Below are 19816 nucleotides of genomic sequence, written 5' to 3'. Positions count from 1 at the left end.
TAGTAAAGAAGAATGGACCTCAGATTCCGTATTATTTTAGAGCAGGGGTGGGCAAACTTTTTGACTCGAGGGCCACAATGGGTTTTTAAACTGGACCGGAGGGCCGGAACAAAAGCATGGATGGAGTGTTTGTGTGAACTAATATAAATTCAAAGTAAACATCATTACATAAAAGGGTACGGTTTTGTTTTTTTTTATTTCAATAGTTTTATTCATTTCAAACATTTTAACAAGAAGAATGTAAACACTAATTATTATAATTTGAAACTTCAAAAAATGGAGGAATCATAGCACAATAACATACCTTATATTGAAGATGGCAAAGGAAAAATAAAATTGCCTAACAAAGGAAAGGTACAAAAGCCTTTCAAATGAAACTTAAATATAATAAAATAATTTAAAACTAAAACAAATAGAAAAGAACAAAATGTGTAAACAGTAAATTAAACATTTTCTTTAGTGCAACTTCCAAATTATGCCCGGGACGTAGATGTAGATGGCAATGTAGACTGGGTTGAAAGGTTTTTGGTCTTTAAAACATCAACTTCAGTGGGAACAGTGTTGTTGGTCTCCTTTTTAGCTAATGCTCTGATACTGTGCTCTCCAGGGGCGTGTCTCCCTACATCACCATGATAACGTGCCTATGCATTCCCAGGGTGATGTCGGGGGACGCGTCCGCGGGCATTACAAGGAGCCTCTGGAAGATTGAGAGGTTGTTCCTTCTACTGAATGGGCGGATATAATCTGCGCACTCAGAAGAAGGAGCTACAGCCGTGTTTCCCGACGTTGCCATGTTAACACTGCTGCTGGTGAAGGAGTGGAGGGGAGAGCAAGAGAACCCTCCGCTCTTTCGGCTCCGCGGGCCGGATAGAACAGCCGAAGGGGCTGGATCCAGCCCGCGGGCCGTAGTTTGCCCACGGCTGTTTTAGAGTCACTACAAGGGACTCCTCTCACCTTCCATATTATTGCATTTATGAAAATCCAGTGAAAACATACAAATTAAGTATTAGTGTTAGAGATAAAGCCCCCCGCCCCAATACAAATTCTACATAATATAATTTTCACCAATGCAGATTTCTCAAAAAACATTTTGATAGCACTGTTTCTATGCCACCATCTGCTTTGGTCTAAGCCAATGAACCATCTCACACAATCACCATGGAAGCTCATAAACTGACTGCAAAAACACTTTCTCAACCAGGTCAAGTGGGAGAGAAAAGAATAGTTTGTTCCTTTGAGCAGAGCAAAATTAGAGCTCAAAATTAGAGGTTAGCAAGGGATTATTGATCATTTGATTATATGGGTTATAATAGCTACTAAAGCCAACTTTCCCTATCTCCTATTTATCTATTACCTGCTGCCCTAGAGTTATCTTCCTGATTAATGTCATACATTATCTGATGATAACACAAATTTTCCTTTAAAAATTTGACCAAGATGTCATAATCACTGCAGATCCTTTGAACAGGAGTGATAGGTGGTGCTTTGAAGGACTGAAGGGACACAACTGTCCCCTAATTTTTTGACCAATCTTTCTACTCTCTTTCTCCTTGTTTTGATGTGGTCAAACTAAAAGTCGATATTTGATTGGATACAAAGGTTTAACTCATTAGCATTAGTGTATGCTATCCACAAAAGAATTCAATTAGATTGTACAGCAAATCGTTAGCATTTCCCTACCACTCTATTGGATGACTACATTTTCTATAGCAATTATCTTATTTTTTAACAACCTATATTATTTTATTTTCATTTCTATCTGGGGAAGGAAATGTTCATAGAGGCGCTATATTTCCTCCAAGGTCATTTATTCAGGATGAGTAGAGCTAGTCTAGCAAACTCATGTCTTACTGATTTCAGATTGTGGTCTTTTCAATACACTATCCAGTGGACGGCAAACTGGGGCTCGCGAGCCACATGCAGCTCACGAGCCGCGGTTTGCCGCTCTGTTGACTAATGAGTTTGCCGACCACTGGGATAGGGGCTTAATCACAAGGAACAACAACAGCCTGTAATTATTGGAATCGAGAGTCTAGGTCAGTGGTTGGCGAACTCATTAGTCAACAGAGCGGCAAACCGCGGCTCGCGAGCCGCAGTTTGCCGACCACTGCACTATATCAATGATAGTTTCTGAACTCTCCATTATTGGTCTTTAAAAAATTTTAATAAGTTGACATCTTGCGAAGTGTTAGAAAGGTCTGGATCAAAGAGGAGTTGACAAAAATGAATGAATGAAATGAGAGTCCATGGGGGAAAGGTCATAGAGCATTACGAATATGCAGAATGTCTTATTGGTTGTTTACAATCAGAATCTTTTCAGATTGATTATGCTGTCTACGGGTTCTGATCGTTTGGTGATTATTATGTTTTCCTAATATTTTGAGTTTCTAAAAAAATATATGTGCCTATGGTAGTTAGGAACATGGAGAAAGAATATGCATGGAGAAAGTCCAACTGTTGACTTAACCAAGATAATAAAATACTTATTATTCTATTTTCTTTCTTGAACTTGCTTTTTCTCTACCAGTACTGAAATGAACATTCAAGATTTTTAAAAAAAGGTCAATGTGACACACAGTGTCTGCTATTACTATATGACCTGAACAATGGAATTATCTATTTGTTCCTCAATTTTGATTTATGTTCCTGAGGTCATATTCATTCACACACATTAAACAGAAAGTCAGTTATTAGATTTGGTTATATTAACCTCTTTCTGCCTGACACCCATTGCCATCCTTGGTAACAACTTCACTGACAAACCCACAGCTCACCGAGTGACCAGACTGCACCCATCTCCTGGGCGGACTGTATGCTGCCAGTTACCAATCAGTACCTGTGGGTTCATAAAGAGCTACCACCTCCTGAGCAGTCATGAACACTAAACGTTCATGAACACTACAATATATTCAATTTAAAAAGAGATGTACCCCAGCTGGCGTGGCTCAATGGTTGAGCTTCAACCTATGAACCAGGAGATCACAGTTTGCTTCCCTATTAGGGTACATGCCCTAGTTGTGGGCTTGATCTCAAGTGTAGGGCATGCAGGAGGCAACCGGTCGATGATTCTCTCTCATCATTGATGTTTCCTTCTATCTTTCTCCCTTCCTCTCTTTGAAATCAATAAAAATAAAAATAACTAAAAATGAGTTGTAGGAGCAGAAGAGGAAGAAAGTGTGGAAAGGTCAGTTAACCAATTTGCCAGTTTAATCATGTGATCAAGCAAGTTCAGAAAGAATTCCACAGGCGAAGAATGCCTGCCAGATTAGTAAGTAGTGGTTTCAGATGAAAGTGTTATTACTTTTGTAAACAAAAATGTCCTTTCTTTTTTATGCCAATGCCACTTAGCATTCTATTACCTTCTGGTACATTGCTTTGTGAGGTAATTATAGCCAAATGGGTAGTTAAACAGCATTTTACTTCAGAGCAGTAACACAGTCATGTCAATTACTTCAGAATAAGGTGTTGATGGCTTTATTGAGCTAATAATCATGTAATGAAGATTCAGTAATATTATTTTGTGTCTCTGTGGAATTGTTCCCCTTCATCCACTGATATGATATGCTGTGTTGTACAGTCAGACAAACACAGAACATTAATAGATCTTTAAAAAGAGCATTTTATGAGATTTTCTTGATTTTGTTTCATAACAATCTCTTGTTGATTGCCTAACAGTCCCTAGGATAACTGAACTTTGAACTAATTAAAAAATTCGCATCATGCTTTCCTGGTTGCTGGTCTCTAGCACTCCATATGTTAGTGTAGAAATTGTTTTACTGCTCTTCAAGTATTAATCACACAAGAAGGATGTCTTCAAGGGAGAAGAAAGCAGCTATTTAAATTGAGGTAGTTCATTAAATCACTGCAAAACATATTATAGTGGAAATATCTAAATAATAAAGCTACCTACAACAAAGAATTTTATGTTTTATTTCCCTACAAAGCCCTAGTGTGAAATTGGTTATGCAAAAATAAATTTTCCACCTTCTGCCTGCTTTTTAAATAGCTTTTAAATTTTTATTTTAAATATTGAATCACTTTCTTTTTCAAGTGCTTTTTTATCAAAATGTCTGGAATATAAATGATGCAAATTTTTTTTTCATTTGAGGACATTTTCATGCATTTCTTAATCCTTAACCAGGTATTTTATCATGATATTTTCTTAGATCTTTTAACCTTGTTTGGTAGAACTCAAAAATGGCTGCATTTCAGAATTCCCAACAGTAACCAGGTTGATAATGGTCTCACCTTTCTGTATTCAATTCATTCTTGGTGCTCTACTTTGGGGATCCTTATAGAGTTGGGGTCTCTTCCTTTGCAAATTGATGCATTCAGCAGTAAATCATGATCACATCCTATCTAATAAAGAGGGAATATGCTAATTGACCATCACTCCATCACAAAGATGGCTGCACCCACAGCTGAGGCCAAGTTCCCATAAGGAGCCTTAACAAGCAATCAACAAGGACCTGAGGCTACCCCCTCCCCTGCCCCTGTGGGGCTTGACAGGGGACCCTCAGGCCATGTCTCCCACCCTGGAGTCAGGCTAGGGGACCTCAGGCGGCACCCGCCGGCCCCAGTGCCAGGCCAGGGGACCTGAGGCCACGCCCCCCCACCTGGCGGGGCTTGACGGGGACTTCAAGGTGCATTTCCCGTCCTGGTGCTGGGCTAGGGGACCTCAGGCTGCTCCCTCCACCCCAGCACCAGACCAGGGGACCTGAGGCTCGCCCCTCCCCCCCGCCTGGTGGGGCTTGACAGGGGACCTCAGGACATGCCCCCACCTGGCAGGGCTTGATGGAGGACCTCAAGGCATGCCCCTGCCCCAGTCTGGGCTGGGGGACCTCAGGCCACACCCCCTGTCCTGGCACCAGGCCAGGGGACCCGAGGCTACGCCCTCTGCCTGGCAGGGCTTGACAAGGGTGGGACTGGCCGGGTCTGGATCTAGCCCAATTGGGGGGCCCGGCCAGGTCTGGGTCTCACGTGATTTTGAGGTGCATGTGGGTGGGCAGGGACCCATGGTGTGCCCCAGACTCTGACAGGAGGAAGGTTTTCATATACATTTTACTAATTTTCTTTCATCTCTGACACTTCTATTATAGAGAAAGGGCAAATAGCAATATTAAATTATTTCCTCTAATTAATCCCCTTTTAATGTGCACAAATTTTGTGCACTGGGTCACTAGTTATTAATATTTAGAACCTATACTTGGAGTTAAAATGCATCTTGATCAGAGGAATAAAAACATAGGTATAAAGCAAAAAAAAAAAAAAAAAGGGGGGGCAAAACCAAATAAATGATATTAGTTTGAGAATCCTGAATGTCATGAAGACAGTATAGGATCATGGGTAAGAAAAGCAGATGCTGGGGTGGTGGTAGCAATGGGCAACCATTCCAGATAGGAGGGCCAGGGTGACTTGAGACACAATGGCTGAGATTTGAATAATCTTACTGAACTATACAAGTCAATTACTAAATTGAACTATTTTTTAAATTAAATTACATATTTATTTCAGTTTGGAGGAAATCAAAAGGGTGTCCAGAACCTAGACTTCCCAACTGACTTTTGAGACTCAAGTGAATCTTGTTCTTGTACATATGTGAGCAATGACTTTTCATCAAACTGCTACGTATTGGGTGAAAGAAAGTTCTAGACAGAGAGAATACCAATTGCACAGGACCCAATGTAAGAAACGGCTTTGAGTGTTCTGTGGGGAAATGATACTGGTCAAGATAGTATTGTTAAATTCCACTCGATAGGTGCCTCCTACAATCTTGGCAGCATTTCTTACAGAGAGCGAATAGCCTTCCATACTGAATAAGAGACAAAGCCAAACTGTTCTAATCCACCCATGAAATGATAAAGAACCCTTATATATACATTAGGACATTTATTTGTATAATTATCACAGAGCAAAATTTGCTTTAAAAAATCAAGTTATTTATACTGGAAAACTGTCTTGGAATATGAACATTTGAGTGTGATTGATTGTTGGCTTAAGATCTTGTTCCTAAAATAGTAAAATATTCTGATTTGTTGCAAAATATGTTAAAAGGAAATATCTTTTTTCTTGGCGATTAAATATTACCTACTCAATTTCTTGATGAACTAAGTCTAAAAATGTTTAGTAATGCTATGACTATTTCAAGATTGAGGCAAGAAACAAAGTTTTAAAAAACATGATGTTTGTGGCAAAATAACTAAAATAGCATGAATATTAAATGCCAAGATATTGAACATTTAAAGAAATATTTAAGGTATTTCATTTCCTTTTAGAACCACCAAAATGCCTGAAAAACCAGGTTATTATTGCCCATATTTTGTAGATTAAGAAAACATGGATTTTTTTTCATAAAAACTAACAATATAATGCAAAAGCAAGGTCAAAGGTAAATAACAAGACACTGTTAACATTCTGTTTAAAGGTACTAGAGTAGGCACAGGTCAACTAAAGAGACTCGAATCTTCTGAAATCTTATGAATTAGTTAAAATATAATTTATCTGACTAAAAATGATAAATGCTGAGATGCTTTTTTACAAATATTCACTATTTTAATTCAATTTATTAAAACAAAACATATCTGCTTAAAGAAACCAAAACATGCATTGTATTATCACACTTAGAAGCAGCCACTGTTAACTGTAAAGTACATGTTTAACAAATATTCCTATAGGTCACAAATATTTCTACTACTATCTTCTTTTGAAAAAGGATTATATTCAATTTGTTTTTACTTAGCCTTTTCCACTCAAAATATATCATAAATATACTTCTGTGGCATGCAGTGTTAGTCTACAATATTACATTTAGGAGCTGTGGTTTTATATTGTATAGATGTGTCATGTACTATTTAACAATTTTCCTCATTGATACCTATGTGGTATTTAATATTTCTATGAGAGACACAGTGGCACAAGTTTCCTTTTTAGAAATTATTAGTGTCATCTGTGCATCTTCTCTTTAGATACATTTCTAGAAGGAGTATTTTAGAATAAAAAATACATCTTCACTTTTAAGACTTTTGATATATATTGACGCATTATCTTCCAGAAAAGTTTTATATTCTCAACAACAGCATATGACAATTCCTTCCTTGTCAAAATGTATCTGTATGCATTTGACTGCTACTGTCGGCTCAGAACAAAAGAAAAAGAAAACTCTAAATGAAAGCAAATCACAGGTGTGAGTTGGGGAATAAGTCAACTTACTTTTTCTTACTAAGAATCGTCTAACAACAGCTTTCTCAAGGGAATGAATGCCTTTCAGACTTGCTGTATAACATTTATTTTTGAAAAGTCAATTTATGATTCTCAGCCATTTCAGAGTTCCAAGGCAAGACAGTGGAAGCAAGTAGAGACTAGGTCCTCGCCCAGCCCCATCTCCCCACCCTTTCACCTCACACTGAGAGAGCTTTATGCACAACCCAGTCTACGTGTTCATGTTCCTAACTCCATTCCCATCACTCCCTCAACAGCTTCTCCTTGGCCATCCTCTCCCAAGGATGCAAGCACCAGTGATGTGGGGTATTCTAGGGATACACACACAGAAGAGGCACTCAGGAGAGGGGGGGTAAGAAATGTTTGGGTTCCTGCTATTTGGATCTTGGTCTCAAAGGGAAGGCCTGTGCTTTTATGTGGCATGGCCCTTGGGCCCATGGACTCCTCCTTACCCCATAAGGAGAGCTCAGCTGGAGAAGGGCCAGGGTGGTATCTTCTGACTATCGAGCCCAGGTCAGGGACCTCTCCTGCCTGGATTTAAGCCCAGTCATGCTATCCCAGTTATGGGGTGAAAAAAAACTTGTAAATGTTAAAAGGATCAGAGAATTGGTGTTGGGAAGCAGATCCTGACTTTAAATTGAGCTTTCAGGTTTGACAAGATAAAATTTCAGTAAAACCATAATAAACGAGAGTTAGCTAGTGATTATTTCCAAAAGAGTAAGTAAGGCAGAGGGGAACAGCCAGTGCAAAGGCTCTGACATAGGAGCATGCATTGCAGGTAGAGGGAGAGGACGAAGAGACGAGCTCAAGAGATAGATAATGGGGGTGAGAATGAGGGATGGAGAGATCAGATAGGGACTTGAATGCATTGGGAGGACTTTAGTTTTACTAAGGGAAATGGGTCACAAGAGTAAGGTCTTCTGATGGCAATGCTGATATAGGTTCTTGGGAAGCAATGGAGGAGTCGGTGAGACTAGTTCCTGGGCTATTACAGTAACTCAGGAAACACATGGTGGTAGGCAGTGAATCAGATGAGAAATCATTGGATTTAGGATGTATTTTAGGACAGAGCCAGCTACATTTATTTTGTGGAACTAGAGGTGAAGAGTGAGAGAAAAAAAAAACAAATAAATGAGAATAAAATGTGAGAAGAGTAAACTTGGAGGAGATAACACCAAGAGTCCAGTTTTAGATTTTTTGTTTTGAGATGTTACTTTTTGATATTAAATTAGTGGTGTGGATTTTAACAGATGGATATGTGATTCTGAAGTGCAAGACAGAAGGATACACATATACATTTGCATGTTGTGGACTTGTGTATGGTATTTAAAGTTATAAGACTTCATAGATCACCAAGGATGTTAGAGTAAATGAATTGGGAAGAAGATAAATTGAGCTATGGGCTTGCAGAAAGAAGAGGAGGGATCAGCAAAGGGTACCGAGAATAGGAAGGCAGTGAGTTTGGAAGAAAATGTATCCTGAATGCCAAGTGAAGAAAGTGTAACAAGGATGAGAAAGAGATCACCTGGGTCTGCCCTGTAGTAGTTCAAGTTAAGGTAAAAACTGAATGTTTAGAAAAGTAGACATCATTGTCGAACTTCTCAAAAGTGGTTTCATGGAGTTTTGTACTTTCTTTTGTCTAAGTTCTTTTCCAAGTTAATCAGGAGAGTTATTTTATCCTTGTTGGTTTGTATATTATCTATACTTTCAATTAATGTTGCTAATATTACACATTTACCTTGAAAATATACTTCATTCTGAAATCATATATGTATATTAATCAATATATATATAAAAGGCTAATATGCTAAGTGTCTGACCATCCAACCGGTCACTATGATGCACACTGACCACCAGGGGGCAGACGCTCAATTTAGAAGCTGCAGAGTTGCAGTGACTTGGCAACGGCAGTTCTCGGGTGATGCACCCCGAAACCAGAGAGGAGGGAGCCCGATTCCTCGACAGGTGGTGCAATTCACCTTCGGCCTGGGTTATGTTGTTGTTGGGGCACTGTTGGCCTGAATCTGCTTTACTGCACACTTACATTGCATTCCACACCCTATATGACAGCAACTTTGCAGAGTGCCCTCTCGCACTCCGGGACCCCTCGTGGGATGTTGGAGAATCGGTTCGGCCAATCCCCGCAGGCCAGGCCAAGGGATCCCACTCACTCCGCAGATGCCCTTCGAGCCACAGCACCACCCCGGGTGCGGCCAGCCGGGGAGGGACTGTGGAAGATTGGCTCCAGGGTGTGTCTGGCCCTTCTAATTAATTTCCTTTCAATGTGCACAAATCTGTGCACCAGTCGCTAGTTTTCTTATAATTCAGTTATGGTTTTATTTTATAGAAATTAAATCTAATTTATTTGTATTTTATATTGTGAACTTACATACAGAGTGATACTCTACTTTCCCCCTAATAAACAAATGTCACAGCAGCATTTGTTGAATAATTTACCTTTTAAGTACTGCTTTAAAATGTCACCTTCACCTTCACCTACAATATTTCATATGATAAAGAATGTTCCTAGACTTTTTGTTTACTAGAACACTTTATTCTTATACCACCTTCACATTCTTTAATTATTCCTTTACAGAATGTGTTTCTAGCTGGTCGTGAGATATATATATATATATATATATATATATATATATATATATTGGGGTGGTGGGAGGCTGGGGGGAAAGTCTTTGTATATGAAGCATTTATCGTCACCTGTTAGATCTATTTATAGCACCTCAATAAAATTCAGTCTATAGATGGATTGCTTTGTTGTTCTTATTTTAGAAGAAAGCTCATTTGATTGATGGAAATGTACAGTACTCTAGCCCAGTGGTTGGCAAACTCATTAGTCAACAGAGTGGCAAACCGTGGCTCGCAAGCTGCATGTGGCTCACGAGCCGCAGTTTGCCGACCACTGCTCTAGCCGATTACCAAGTCGGAGCTCTAGATCCACCAACAAGATTTCTATTTCCCAAATCAGACACCCAACGTTTCTTTGTTACAAGAAATGGAAATAGATGTGTGTTGCCTTTTGCTTTTACATCCGCTGCACAGTGGATCTGTAAGTGGTTGCGACTGCAGAATGGCAGCGCCAAGAGGGAGCTGGTGGCATTATGAAGTATGACTCTGCCATTTATTTTCCCAGAACGTGTGCGAGGCTTTACGATTTCCTAGAAGTCAATTTTGTTTCTGCTGACAATAAGAGTCTTATTATGCCTTGAAGAAAATAGCTTAACTACTAAATTTACTTAGCTCATTCTGAAAATAAAAAGTTTGTATTCCTGTGAATTAAAAATATTCAACTGTAATGTCCCGCTGCTCTTGGTGGCATTATGCACTGTAGTTCCACACACAGTATTTTCTGGGCCCAATACAATGGAAGGAAAGGCAGTCACTAGAGGTGGCTGTTGATTATATTATGTTCTGCTCCCTTTTATTTATAATTATTACTTACGGGAATGGTGACCAAGCTCTAAAAGCTGTGCTGCCTCCCCTAACCTCCCCTGCAGCCGGAGCAAAACCCTGAACGTACAGACGCATAGAGACAATTAGCCTTAAACATTTCCGTACTCATTTCAGGTAGTTCCTCTGGGTTTCCTATATCAAATAAACCTGGACAGACAGCGGACAAACCCTGAGAGACACCATGAGAAATGAGATCGCTTCAAATTACCTGGAAAGGAAATGTCACAATAGCCAACTTAGTGCCTTCAGTAACCCAGTGGCTTCTTGAAGAGTTAGAATTCAGAAGGCATAATGATAAGCAGTAAATTCCAAAGAAAGTGACCTGGCCATGTTTGGCCTCTTTCCTCCTTAGTCTCATCTCCTCATAAATAGCCCCTTTGGGCAGCAAGGACAAATTGGAGATGTGCAATGCTTTTTCTTCAACAGAGATTGGTTCCATTCTCTTCTTTTTCTTCCTTTCCTCAGGAAATTGGAAGTTAGAGAGCAAACTTCTTTCAGGGAGGAGAAGGAAAAAGTGTGTGTATGTGTGTGTGTGTCCACTAACGAAGCAGTGCTTCTTATGTGTGGCCCCTTCTCGCAGTTTCAGGTTTGCTGGAATTCAGAACCCATCTAAATACTTAAACTGAGTGAGGAGGCTCAGAGTACGAGTGATTCACACCGCGCTTTCTGCTCCACATCCCGTGTACCTCCAGGTCCATCAATGTAGACAGAGTGCTCAGACTACTTCTAAGGAGATACATTTAGTCAAAGGACCCAAGGCTCAGGGTACCCCGAGAAGCTATGCCCCGTGGTTATGCCTAGTTCACGATGGCTTTCTGGCAAGTTCACCCTGTGACAAAATGCTTTCTCGTTGTTTTTCTGCTCAGTGCTCAGTCATTTTTACTATTTATGCTACGACAAGAATTCTCTCAGCTTTCTACCACTATCCAAATTCCTGAAGTTCCTACATCATCTCCACCACCCCAAAAGCAAGTCTACCAAGAGTTCTCTCTCGCTCTGCTTCAGCTCTACTCGTTTATTTTTTAGGAGGAAGAAATCTTATTTTAAAAATATCCCCCAGGAGCCCCTGGAGCTGCACTGGAGTCAGTTTCAATCATGTTGGCTCCAAAGCGACCAAATTCTGCATTTTCCATTTCACTTTCAATAAGGAAGTAAATGTGGCTCTTGAAACCGTACTGAGAAATGAGAACTGTCCTCTTTCCTCCTGCAGCCCCTACCTTGTTTGGTTTTAAGAGCTTTTGCTCCAAATAAGTAAATGCATGACTCCCGAGGAAGTAAAAACCCTAAATAGACATGCCAGGTCTGTTAGAGCAGGAAGAAAAAAGTCTTTGGAATAGGCTGAGTTGAGCAGCACAGCCTGTGTCTTCACTGATTAAGAAAGACCTTATTCTGTCCACATTTAATTTTTCTCATCCAGGAAATGGGACTAATACACATGTTCATAAATTAGTTATGGAAGATAAATACAAAAATATACATGGAATATTTCATATGGTACCTAACACATAGCATGCTCAGGCAATGTTTTATTCCCTTATTTTATTATCCCACTTCCCCACCATCCTCAGACCACTTACCTTGGGTTCAAAATAGAAAATGTACAAGTAATTTTAACACAACAGATAGATGAGAGTCCCAGTATCTGATCATAAACTAGGAAACCATACTGGTGTTGATATATACTGAGTGACCAGATTCTTATGATCTCTGAATGTATAATAATCTGGCCACTCAGTATATATACTATATAATAAAAGGCTAATATGCAAATTGTCCCCTCGACCAGGAGTTTGACCAGCAGGCAGGCCGGCCAACTGCCCATGTCCCCTCCCCCTGGCCAGGCTGGCCGGACCCCACCCATGCAAAAATTCATACACCAGGCCTCTAATATATATATATATATTGAGTGGACAGATTATTATGTGTTCAGAGATCATAATAATCTGGCCACTCAGTATATTTTATTGATTTTTTTACAGAGAGGAAGGGAGAGGGATAGAGAGTTAGAAACATCGACGAGAGAGAAACATGGATCAGCTGCCTCCTGCACACCCCCTACTGGGGATGTGCCCACAACCAAGGTACATGCCCTTGACCACAATCGAACCTTGGACACTTCAGTCCATAGGTTGATGCTCTATCCACTGAGCCAAACCAGTTAGGGCTGGTATTGATATTAATCATCTTCTTCCAAATATACTCTGGTGATTAATGCTATGACTTATGTCCCCAATTAACTCAATTGATCTGCTTTTATCAGAGAAAAATATACTAATATGTTTAAAAATTATACATAAATACTTATTCCAAAGAGATGCACTTTAAAAAGTTCTGAATAGCACAGGTCTTATCTCCAAGAAAACTAGAGATTGGTTAAAATTTGCTTCCCATTTTGGATACTTATGAGAACTGACAGAAAACCTTTGCAATAACCAAAGTGTAATTCTCCCTTGATATTCATTTTCTCTACTATTTATTGAGAGTAATCTGGCGTAAGTTAGAAAAGTAGTTGGCAATCAGCAAGCATGTTGGTTCAGGATGTTATAAACTGTCAAAAACCAAACTTTCCAATGTGATTACAAATTACCCCTCTTTGGCCCTATTACATCGCATAATTGAACTGTCACCTACTTGTTTTATTCATTATGATAATGGATGCAGTTGGTAAAGGTATGCAAAGTGTAGCCAGCAAGGTTAGGGACTGTTAGGAAGACAATTTGATATGTCCTGCATTTCCGCCTTTGGAAGGCATCAGTCAAAATCTGAGATCTGTGTAAGCAGACATCTGAGCTCTGACGGGAATGATAAGCCATTTACCATCTCTGCCGTGAGCAAAGTGCTGCTTTACCTCCAGATACTGGTTGCGTTAACAATGTGCACTTTTAGAATCACTGAAGATAACAACTGCTTTTCCTTCTCCATCTTCTTCCTATTTCCTGTTTCTGACTCTTCCTCCTCCCCCTCCAAATCTCCCTCTTCCTTTCTCTCCTTTGCCTCAGAACTGTGTAGAAAAGACTGCCTGCCAACTGCCTATATATTTTCACTCCTTCCTTAGTTGCACAATCCAAATTTTATTTGGGGTTATAACATACTCATCTAAAGTAGAAATCATTTTCAAGTAGTTCTGGCCGATTATTATCAAATGAGTTGTGTGAGCTTTCTGGAAATGCTGCTGGAAAAAAAAAAAAAAGTGCTGGCTCAATTGCTTCCTGGACTGGGATCAAAAAGGAATAAACTGTGGGCAGACAATTTGGTCTATGAACTGACCTTCAGGACAGAAGCCACAGGTGAGGAGGTGGAACAGAAAGATGGAGCATGAGTCCTGAGGACTCTGGAACCTCACCGTTTTGACCCCATCTTCCAGGTTCCTTTGCCTGAGAGAAAAATAAAATCCTATATTGTATCTGCCTCTTTTATTTATTTATTTTTCTTTAATGTGGAGCACATAAAAATCTAAGTGCTACAAATAGCATTGTATGCTCTTCCATGAAATACTATTATTGTGTTTTGATATAAAAAAATAATAACCCCAAACCACTACTAAACAAACATGTAAAAAAAACAGGATAAAACACTGAACTTGTGGAGGTCAATTAAGTTTGTAAAACAATTCATTCTAATACATACATGGCCAATGTGCATGTCTACAGGAGCAAGTTAAAGTCCCTGTAGCTGCCATAGAAAAGAAAACTAGTTCACTTTGACCCAGCCCTTCCCCAAATTGATTATTTGTCCATGGATCCTTTTCTTGCAAAACCCTTGTTAATACCTTATAGAAGAGTGTCTTGGGATCCTTGTAGGAAACATTACTTTCGCGATGGTACAGAATACGGGGCATGATGAGGTCTGAGTGCTGTCTGTCTGGGTGAGTCTATCCTCTGAATTCCACTGGTCGGGTGCTTTCAGCACTGACATTCTATACAGCTGGCAGATTACGCCTGAGTAACTAGTTATCTTTCCGGTGTCCCTGGACCTAAGCAGATGCAGATAACCTCCCTCATATATACAAAAGCAGAAAACAAAGTCTCAAACTTTGAATTCTTCTCCAGTTTCAAAAACACCTCATCCAAGAATTAAGATACTGCAATTTTCTCATGGCTTTGTTTTCTGACTTCCTCTACATTTAACCATATGTGTTCTGTTATGGGTATGTGTCTAGTGATTACATTCATGATTGAATTAGAAGATGGAGTGGGTCATTTATTCAGATGAATATTTTGAGATTATTATCTTTTAACTAATTTAAAGCCATCCACATTCAGACTTTAAGTGGTTAACTAACACAATTGCAAACTATCACTCCTTATAACACAGGTTAGTTTAGGGTTGTTGGAATCAGTGGGACTATGATTTTTATACTAAACAGAAAAGCCTTCCAATCACTCTGAACTAAGCAACTTAAAAAACATCAGGAGAAAGAATATCCAAATGCATTTGCACGTTTGGCTAACCTTCTTATATATAAAATTGCATAGTTTTGCTTTATAAATAGGAAAAGTAAAACTGTACATTAATTTTTCATAAAAATCTACTTTGTGGAAATGTAGACCCACAGATTAATTTGTACTTCAAAAATTTAATTGAATTTTCAAATATTTTCATATATTTTTATCTTTAGAGTTTAACTTTACACACATGATAGCAGGTTATTTTCATGTGAAATTATTTTAACACTAGAGGCTCAATGCATGGAATTTGTGCAAGAGTAGGTCTTTGCAGCCATGGTGGCTGCCTCGATCCTCCCTCACAGCCGAGACGGCTGCCTCAATCCTCCCTCACAGCCGAGATGGCTGCCTGGATCCCTCCCTCACAGCCATGGTGGCTGCCTCGATCCTCCCTCGCAGCCGAGACGGCTGCCTGGATCCCTTCCTCACAGCCGAGACAGCTGCCTGGATCCCTCCCTCACAGCCGAGACGGCTGCCTGGATCCCTTCCTCATAGCCGAGACGGCTGCCTGGATCCCTCCCTCACAGCCGAGACAGCTGCCTGGATCCCTCCCTCACAGCCGAGATGGCTGCCTGGATCCCCAGGCTGCAGCCCTGGCTTTGTCCCGGAAGGTTGTCCGGAAGGACTTCCGGTCTAATCAGCATATTACACTTTTATTATTATAGATGCAGCAATCTATAATAATAAAAAAAAAGCCTCCTAATCACTCTGAACTAAGCAACTTAAAAAAATATTAAGATAAAGAATATTCAGTCTATAATAATAAAAATGTAATATGCTAATTAGACCAGACATCCTTCTGGACGACCTTTCGGACGAAGCTGGGCTGCGAGGGAAGCCCAGGTCCCGGGTGCCTGCCAGCAGCTGGAGGGAAGCCCGGGTCCAGGAGGGAAACTGGTGCCAGCAACTGGGGGAAGGAAGGCCTACTCTTATATAAATTTCATGCATCGGGCCTCTAGTATGGTATAATGACCATGAACACAGACCCTTTACACTGTCCAGAACAGCAAAATTCCGTCTAACTGAACATAAAAAAGTTTAAAATACACAAATCTAAATTTGCACAAAAGAGGAATTAAGAAGAGATTCTTCATTTCACTGGGATTTTCTTCATTCACCAGTTTCTCTTACAGTTTTACTCTAGACAGCAACTCAACAACCCACTGGAAATGTATTTTGACTAACAAAACATGGTTTCATTGATCTCTTTCACAAACATAAAGCAAGATGGACTGAAGTGCCTACATGAATAGTCAGCTCTAAAAAGTGTCTGTATATATTAAAAATCTGGTGTGGACGCAAGCCTGTCAAATCCAGCTCGGCAGAGATGTCTCTAAACCCCCTTGCAGATCCCATGGGACCCATGGGGAGCGTTACAGATGCAGGTAATACACCAAACGCATTTGCTGTGGCCACCAGCACAAAACAAGGCTGCCTGCTCTCCCTGTGATTTATCATCTTGCTTTTGGTCGTGTTCCTGGTTGCCTTCAGAGACTGTGCGTTCAGATATGAACATTGAGTTTCGGTTACATAAGGCTCTGGTCATTCTGTGACACTTTAATTGCAGAAATAAAGTGTCTCTCATTCTTTTTTTTTTTTTTTTTTTGTGGGCCACAGTCGGAATGATGGATGAATTTGTGGATTTATTTTAGCTGTAATGAGAAATCAGCGGAGGTGTCTGAGCAGGGGGATAGCCTGATCTGGCCTGATCCAGTAACACTGCTCCATGACCAGAATGTTCTTCTCTGCACTGCCCAGTGTGGTCGCCAAAGTGGACACAATGTGTAGCTATTGGGCATTTGAAATGTGGCCAGTGTGCCTAAGTTATTGAATTTTTTATTTCATTTTAACGTATTTTAATTTAAGTAGCCACACGTGGCTTATTGCTACCATATTGGGCAGCGGGGCTTCAGAAAGACCTTTCTGGCTGATACGTGAGGAATAAATTGTGGGCAGAGGTAAAGGCACAGAAATGGATACAGAGACACCACTTAGGAAACTACTGACATAGTCTCGGCAAAAAACCGTGGAGGCCTGTGCCCTGGCGTTAGCACCCTTGGAGAGAGGGAGACAGTTGTAAGATGTTTGGAAGTAGCGGGCAGGACTTGTTGGTGAATTAATGTGGGGGAAGAATGAACCACCACACTGACCCAAAAATGACTCTTAGTTTTTCAGTTTGTGCAAATGCGTGGGGAGTGTCGATTACTCAAGATTATAAGACTAAAGAAGAAAAGATTTGGGGCTGGAAGAAAGTATCTATTTTTGGACATTTTAAGTTTGAGATGCTTATTTTTATTTTCTCAAGGTATCTATCTGTTTTTAACTCTCCTTGTTCTCAGTGGTTCAATGATTTCAATACATTGGACAACTCACGACCTGTGTAGGCCAACCTATGTCTTTTTTCTGTCTGTGCTTTAAGACATTCCCTGTTTGAAAAACCTCATTTTCATCTGATTATATACTTCCTATTGGTAATACCCTCGGACATTTTATATCCTTTCAATTTGATTTGATTCTTTAAAATACTGCACATACTCCATTAATTAATTGATTTCTCTCCCACAAAAGGGTCAAGACCTAGAGTTTGAAATTCACTTAAAACGGATGGCAAATCTTGCCTTTTCTCATTCTTCTCAAACTGCTGGGATTCTCTCTGCAGAAGCACATGCTCCCTCTCTTAGGGTATTTACCGTCCTCTGCCTTTTCCTTAACAAAGCTCCTTTAGTTTTCTTATCCATCTAATACAAGTTCTGTTATGGCAAATAACAATTACCTTTCACACTGCACAGAATAAAGCTGGTCTTCAAATCGGTGTGGAGTTGAGCATAACGGGGAGATGTTTCTATTGCCCTGTGTGTGGTCCCATGACACCTAAACCCCAACGCTTCCTGTTTCAGAAACCATAGCTGGTCCCTGACCATGGCTCTGTGTGAGAGACTCACATTCAACCGGCAGTGGGTAAGAACAACTTCCCTAACCTACTCTTCTTCTAAAAGCAGAGCTCCGAAGGAGGCCATTCCCAACCAAACAGGGCTCAATGGTTTTTAACTTCTGACTCACGTTTACCCTGTGATCACATTTCGTAATACGAATGCAACGGGGTGATTCATTTGAGGAAGCCACACCTCCCCGGCTTCCCCTTCTTCCCAAGGAAACTTCATTTTGAAACTCTCTAATTCCAAGAGTATAGGGGGTGAAGGCGTGGGGGGAGAGGGAGCCGGGAAAGGTGAATGGGGGAGGGGGGAGGGGACATATGCAATACTTGCAACAATAAAGATTTTAAAAAATAAATTACTTATGTCGTACACACACACACACACACACACACACACACACACACACGTCTTTTTGTGCATTTGTTGTCAGAAAAGAGAAAGTTCAGATTTCCCAGAAGAAAACCTCTAAAGAAGCTTTGTTGTTTTGGAACTGAGTAAGCTGGACTCGTGCAGTCAGAGGAGATGTGGTGATGGGAGACACTGAAGGGGTTGCATGGAAGCGCCCAGACTGGGAAGGATACAAGGGCTTGTCTGCGTGTCACAGAGTCATACCTGCCCAAGCAGCTCCTTTGAGAGGGATGAATTCTGAAGGCTGCAAAGAACTCGATTGCTTCGTGCGTCTGTAAAACACAGGACCTACGACCTGGTTCCTGAGGGCTCTTTGGCGTTGTCTGTTCCCTTCTCTCTTTCCCACCCATACACAATTAGGGAGGGCGTTGCCTAAGTATCCAGCATGTCTATCAATGGAAGGACTTCAGTCTAAGGAAGGTTATGTCATTTGCATGCTCTATTCCTTTTGCTTTTCTGTATTAAAAGAAATCTACCGTGTGTCTAGGTGAGATGGGAACACACAGTGCCAGCACAAGGCGCCTTAATGGAGGCATCCATCACACCCCGTGCGCGATGGTCTGTGACTACAGTGCTGAGAAGAGGAGGAGCACGCAACGCAGGCTCATTTCTATGTCGGTGAAAAGTTCAGCACGAGATGTTGTCTTGAAGGTGGAACATTTTTCATGCTGTGTTTATGGCCACAGGAATGGATTTGGACAGGGTCCTGCTTTCCTTTCTCTCCTCAAGAACAATTTAAATTAACCTAAACCACCATCTCTCAGTATGTCTTTCCCTCCCGTTACATGTCTTACGTTGTTATTATTTAATTCTGAGTTTCATTCTCCGGCAGGAATGTTTTTAGTGTTGAAATCTCATTGCACTGTTTGCTGGTTCCTTGGGGGTGTCTGGAGATTATGACTGAAGAGACATTAGCTATAGCATACTGCTGAAAAAGGCTGTCCTATCTTCCCGGACAGCTCATTTTCCTAGTCAAAGAAGAAGAAAAAGGCAAATCAGGACAAAGAACACTCTAACAGAAGGTGAAGACTTCTTTGCCAGGTCATCAGGTTGGCCAAATCACAATAAGCAATCAATGGATTGAAACATGGTCGAGACAAATAGTCCAGTCTCCTATATTAATAGTTTTTAGAAGAGTTTCTATCCTCAAGAAGATAGGCTAATTCAAATAAAAGAGCTGAACTACTTGTTTGTATATAGAGCCTTTGTTTCTTAAAGTCCTGGCGTGACTGTTGTAAATGGCCCTGGCTACTTTTTTGATTCCTTACTTCTTATCTCACACCTAAATAAAAATAATCTGAATATTACTTCTTTATGCCACAAGGATTTTAAAAAACACAC

The sequence above is a fragment of the Plecotus auritus genome, assembly GCF_963455305.1.
Source record: "Plecotus auritus genome assembly, chromosome: 3".
Classification (NCBI taxonomy): Eukaryota; Metazoa; Chordata; class Mammalia; order Chiroptera; family Vespertilionidae; genus Plecotus; species Plecotus auritus.
Note: the sequence above shows the minus strand (reverse complement) of the source record.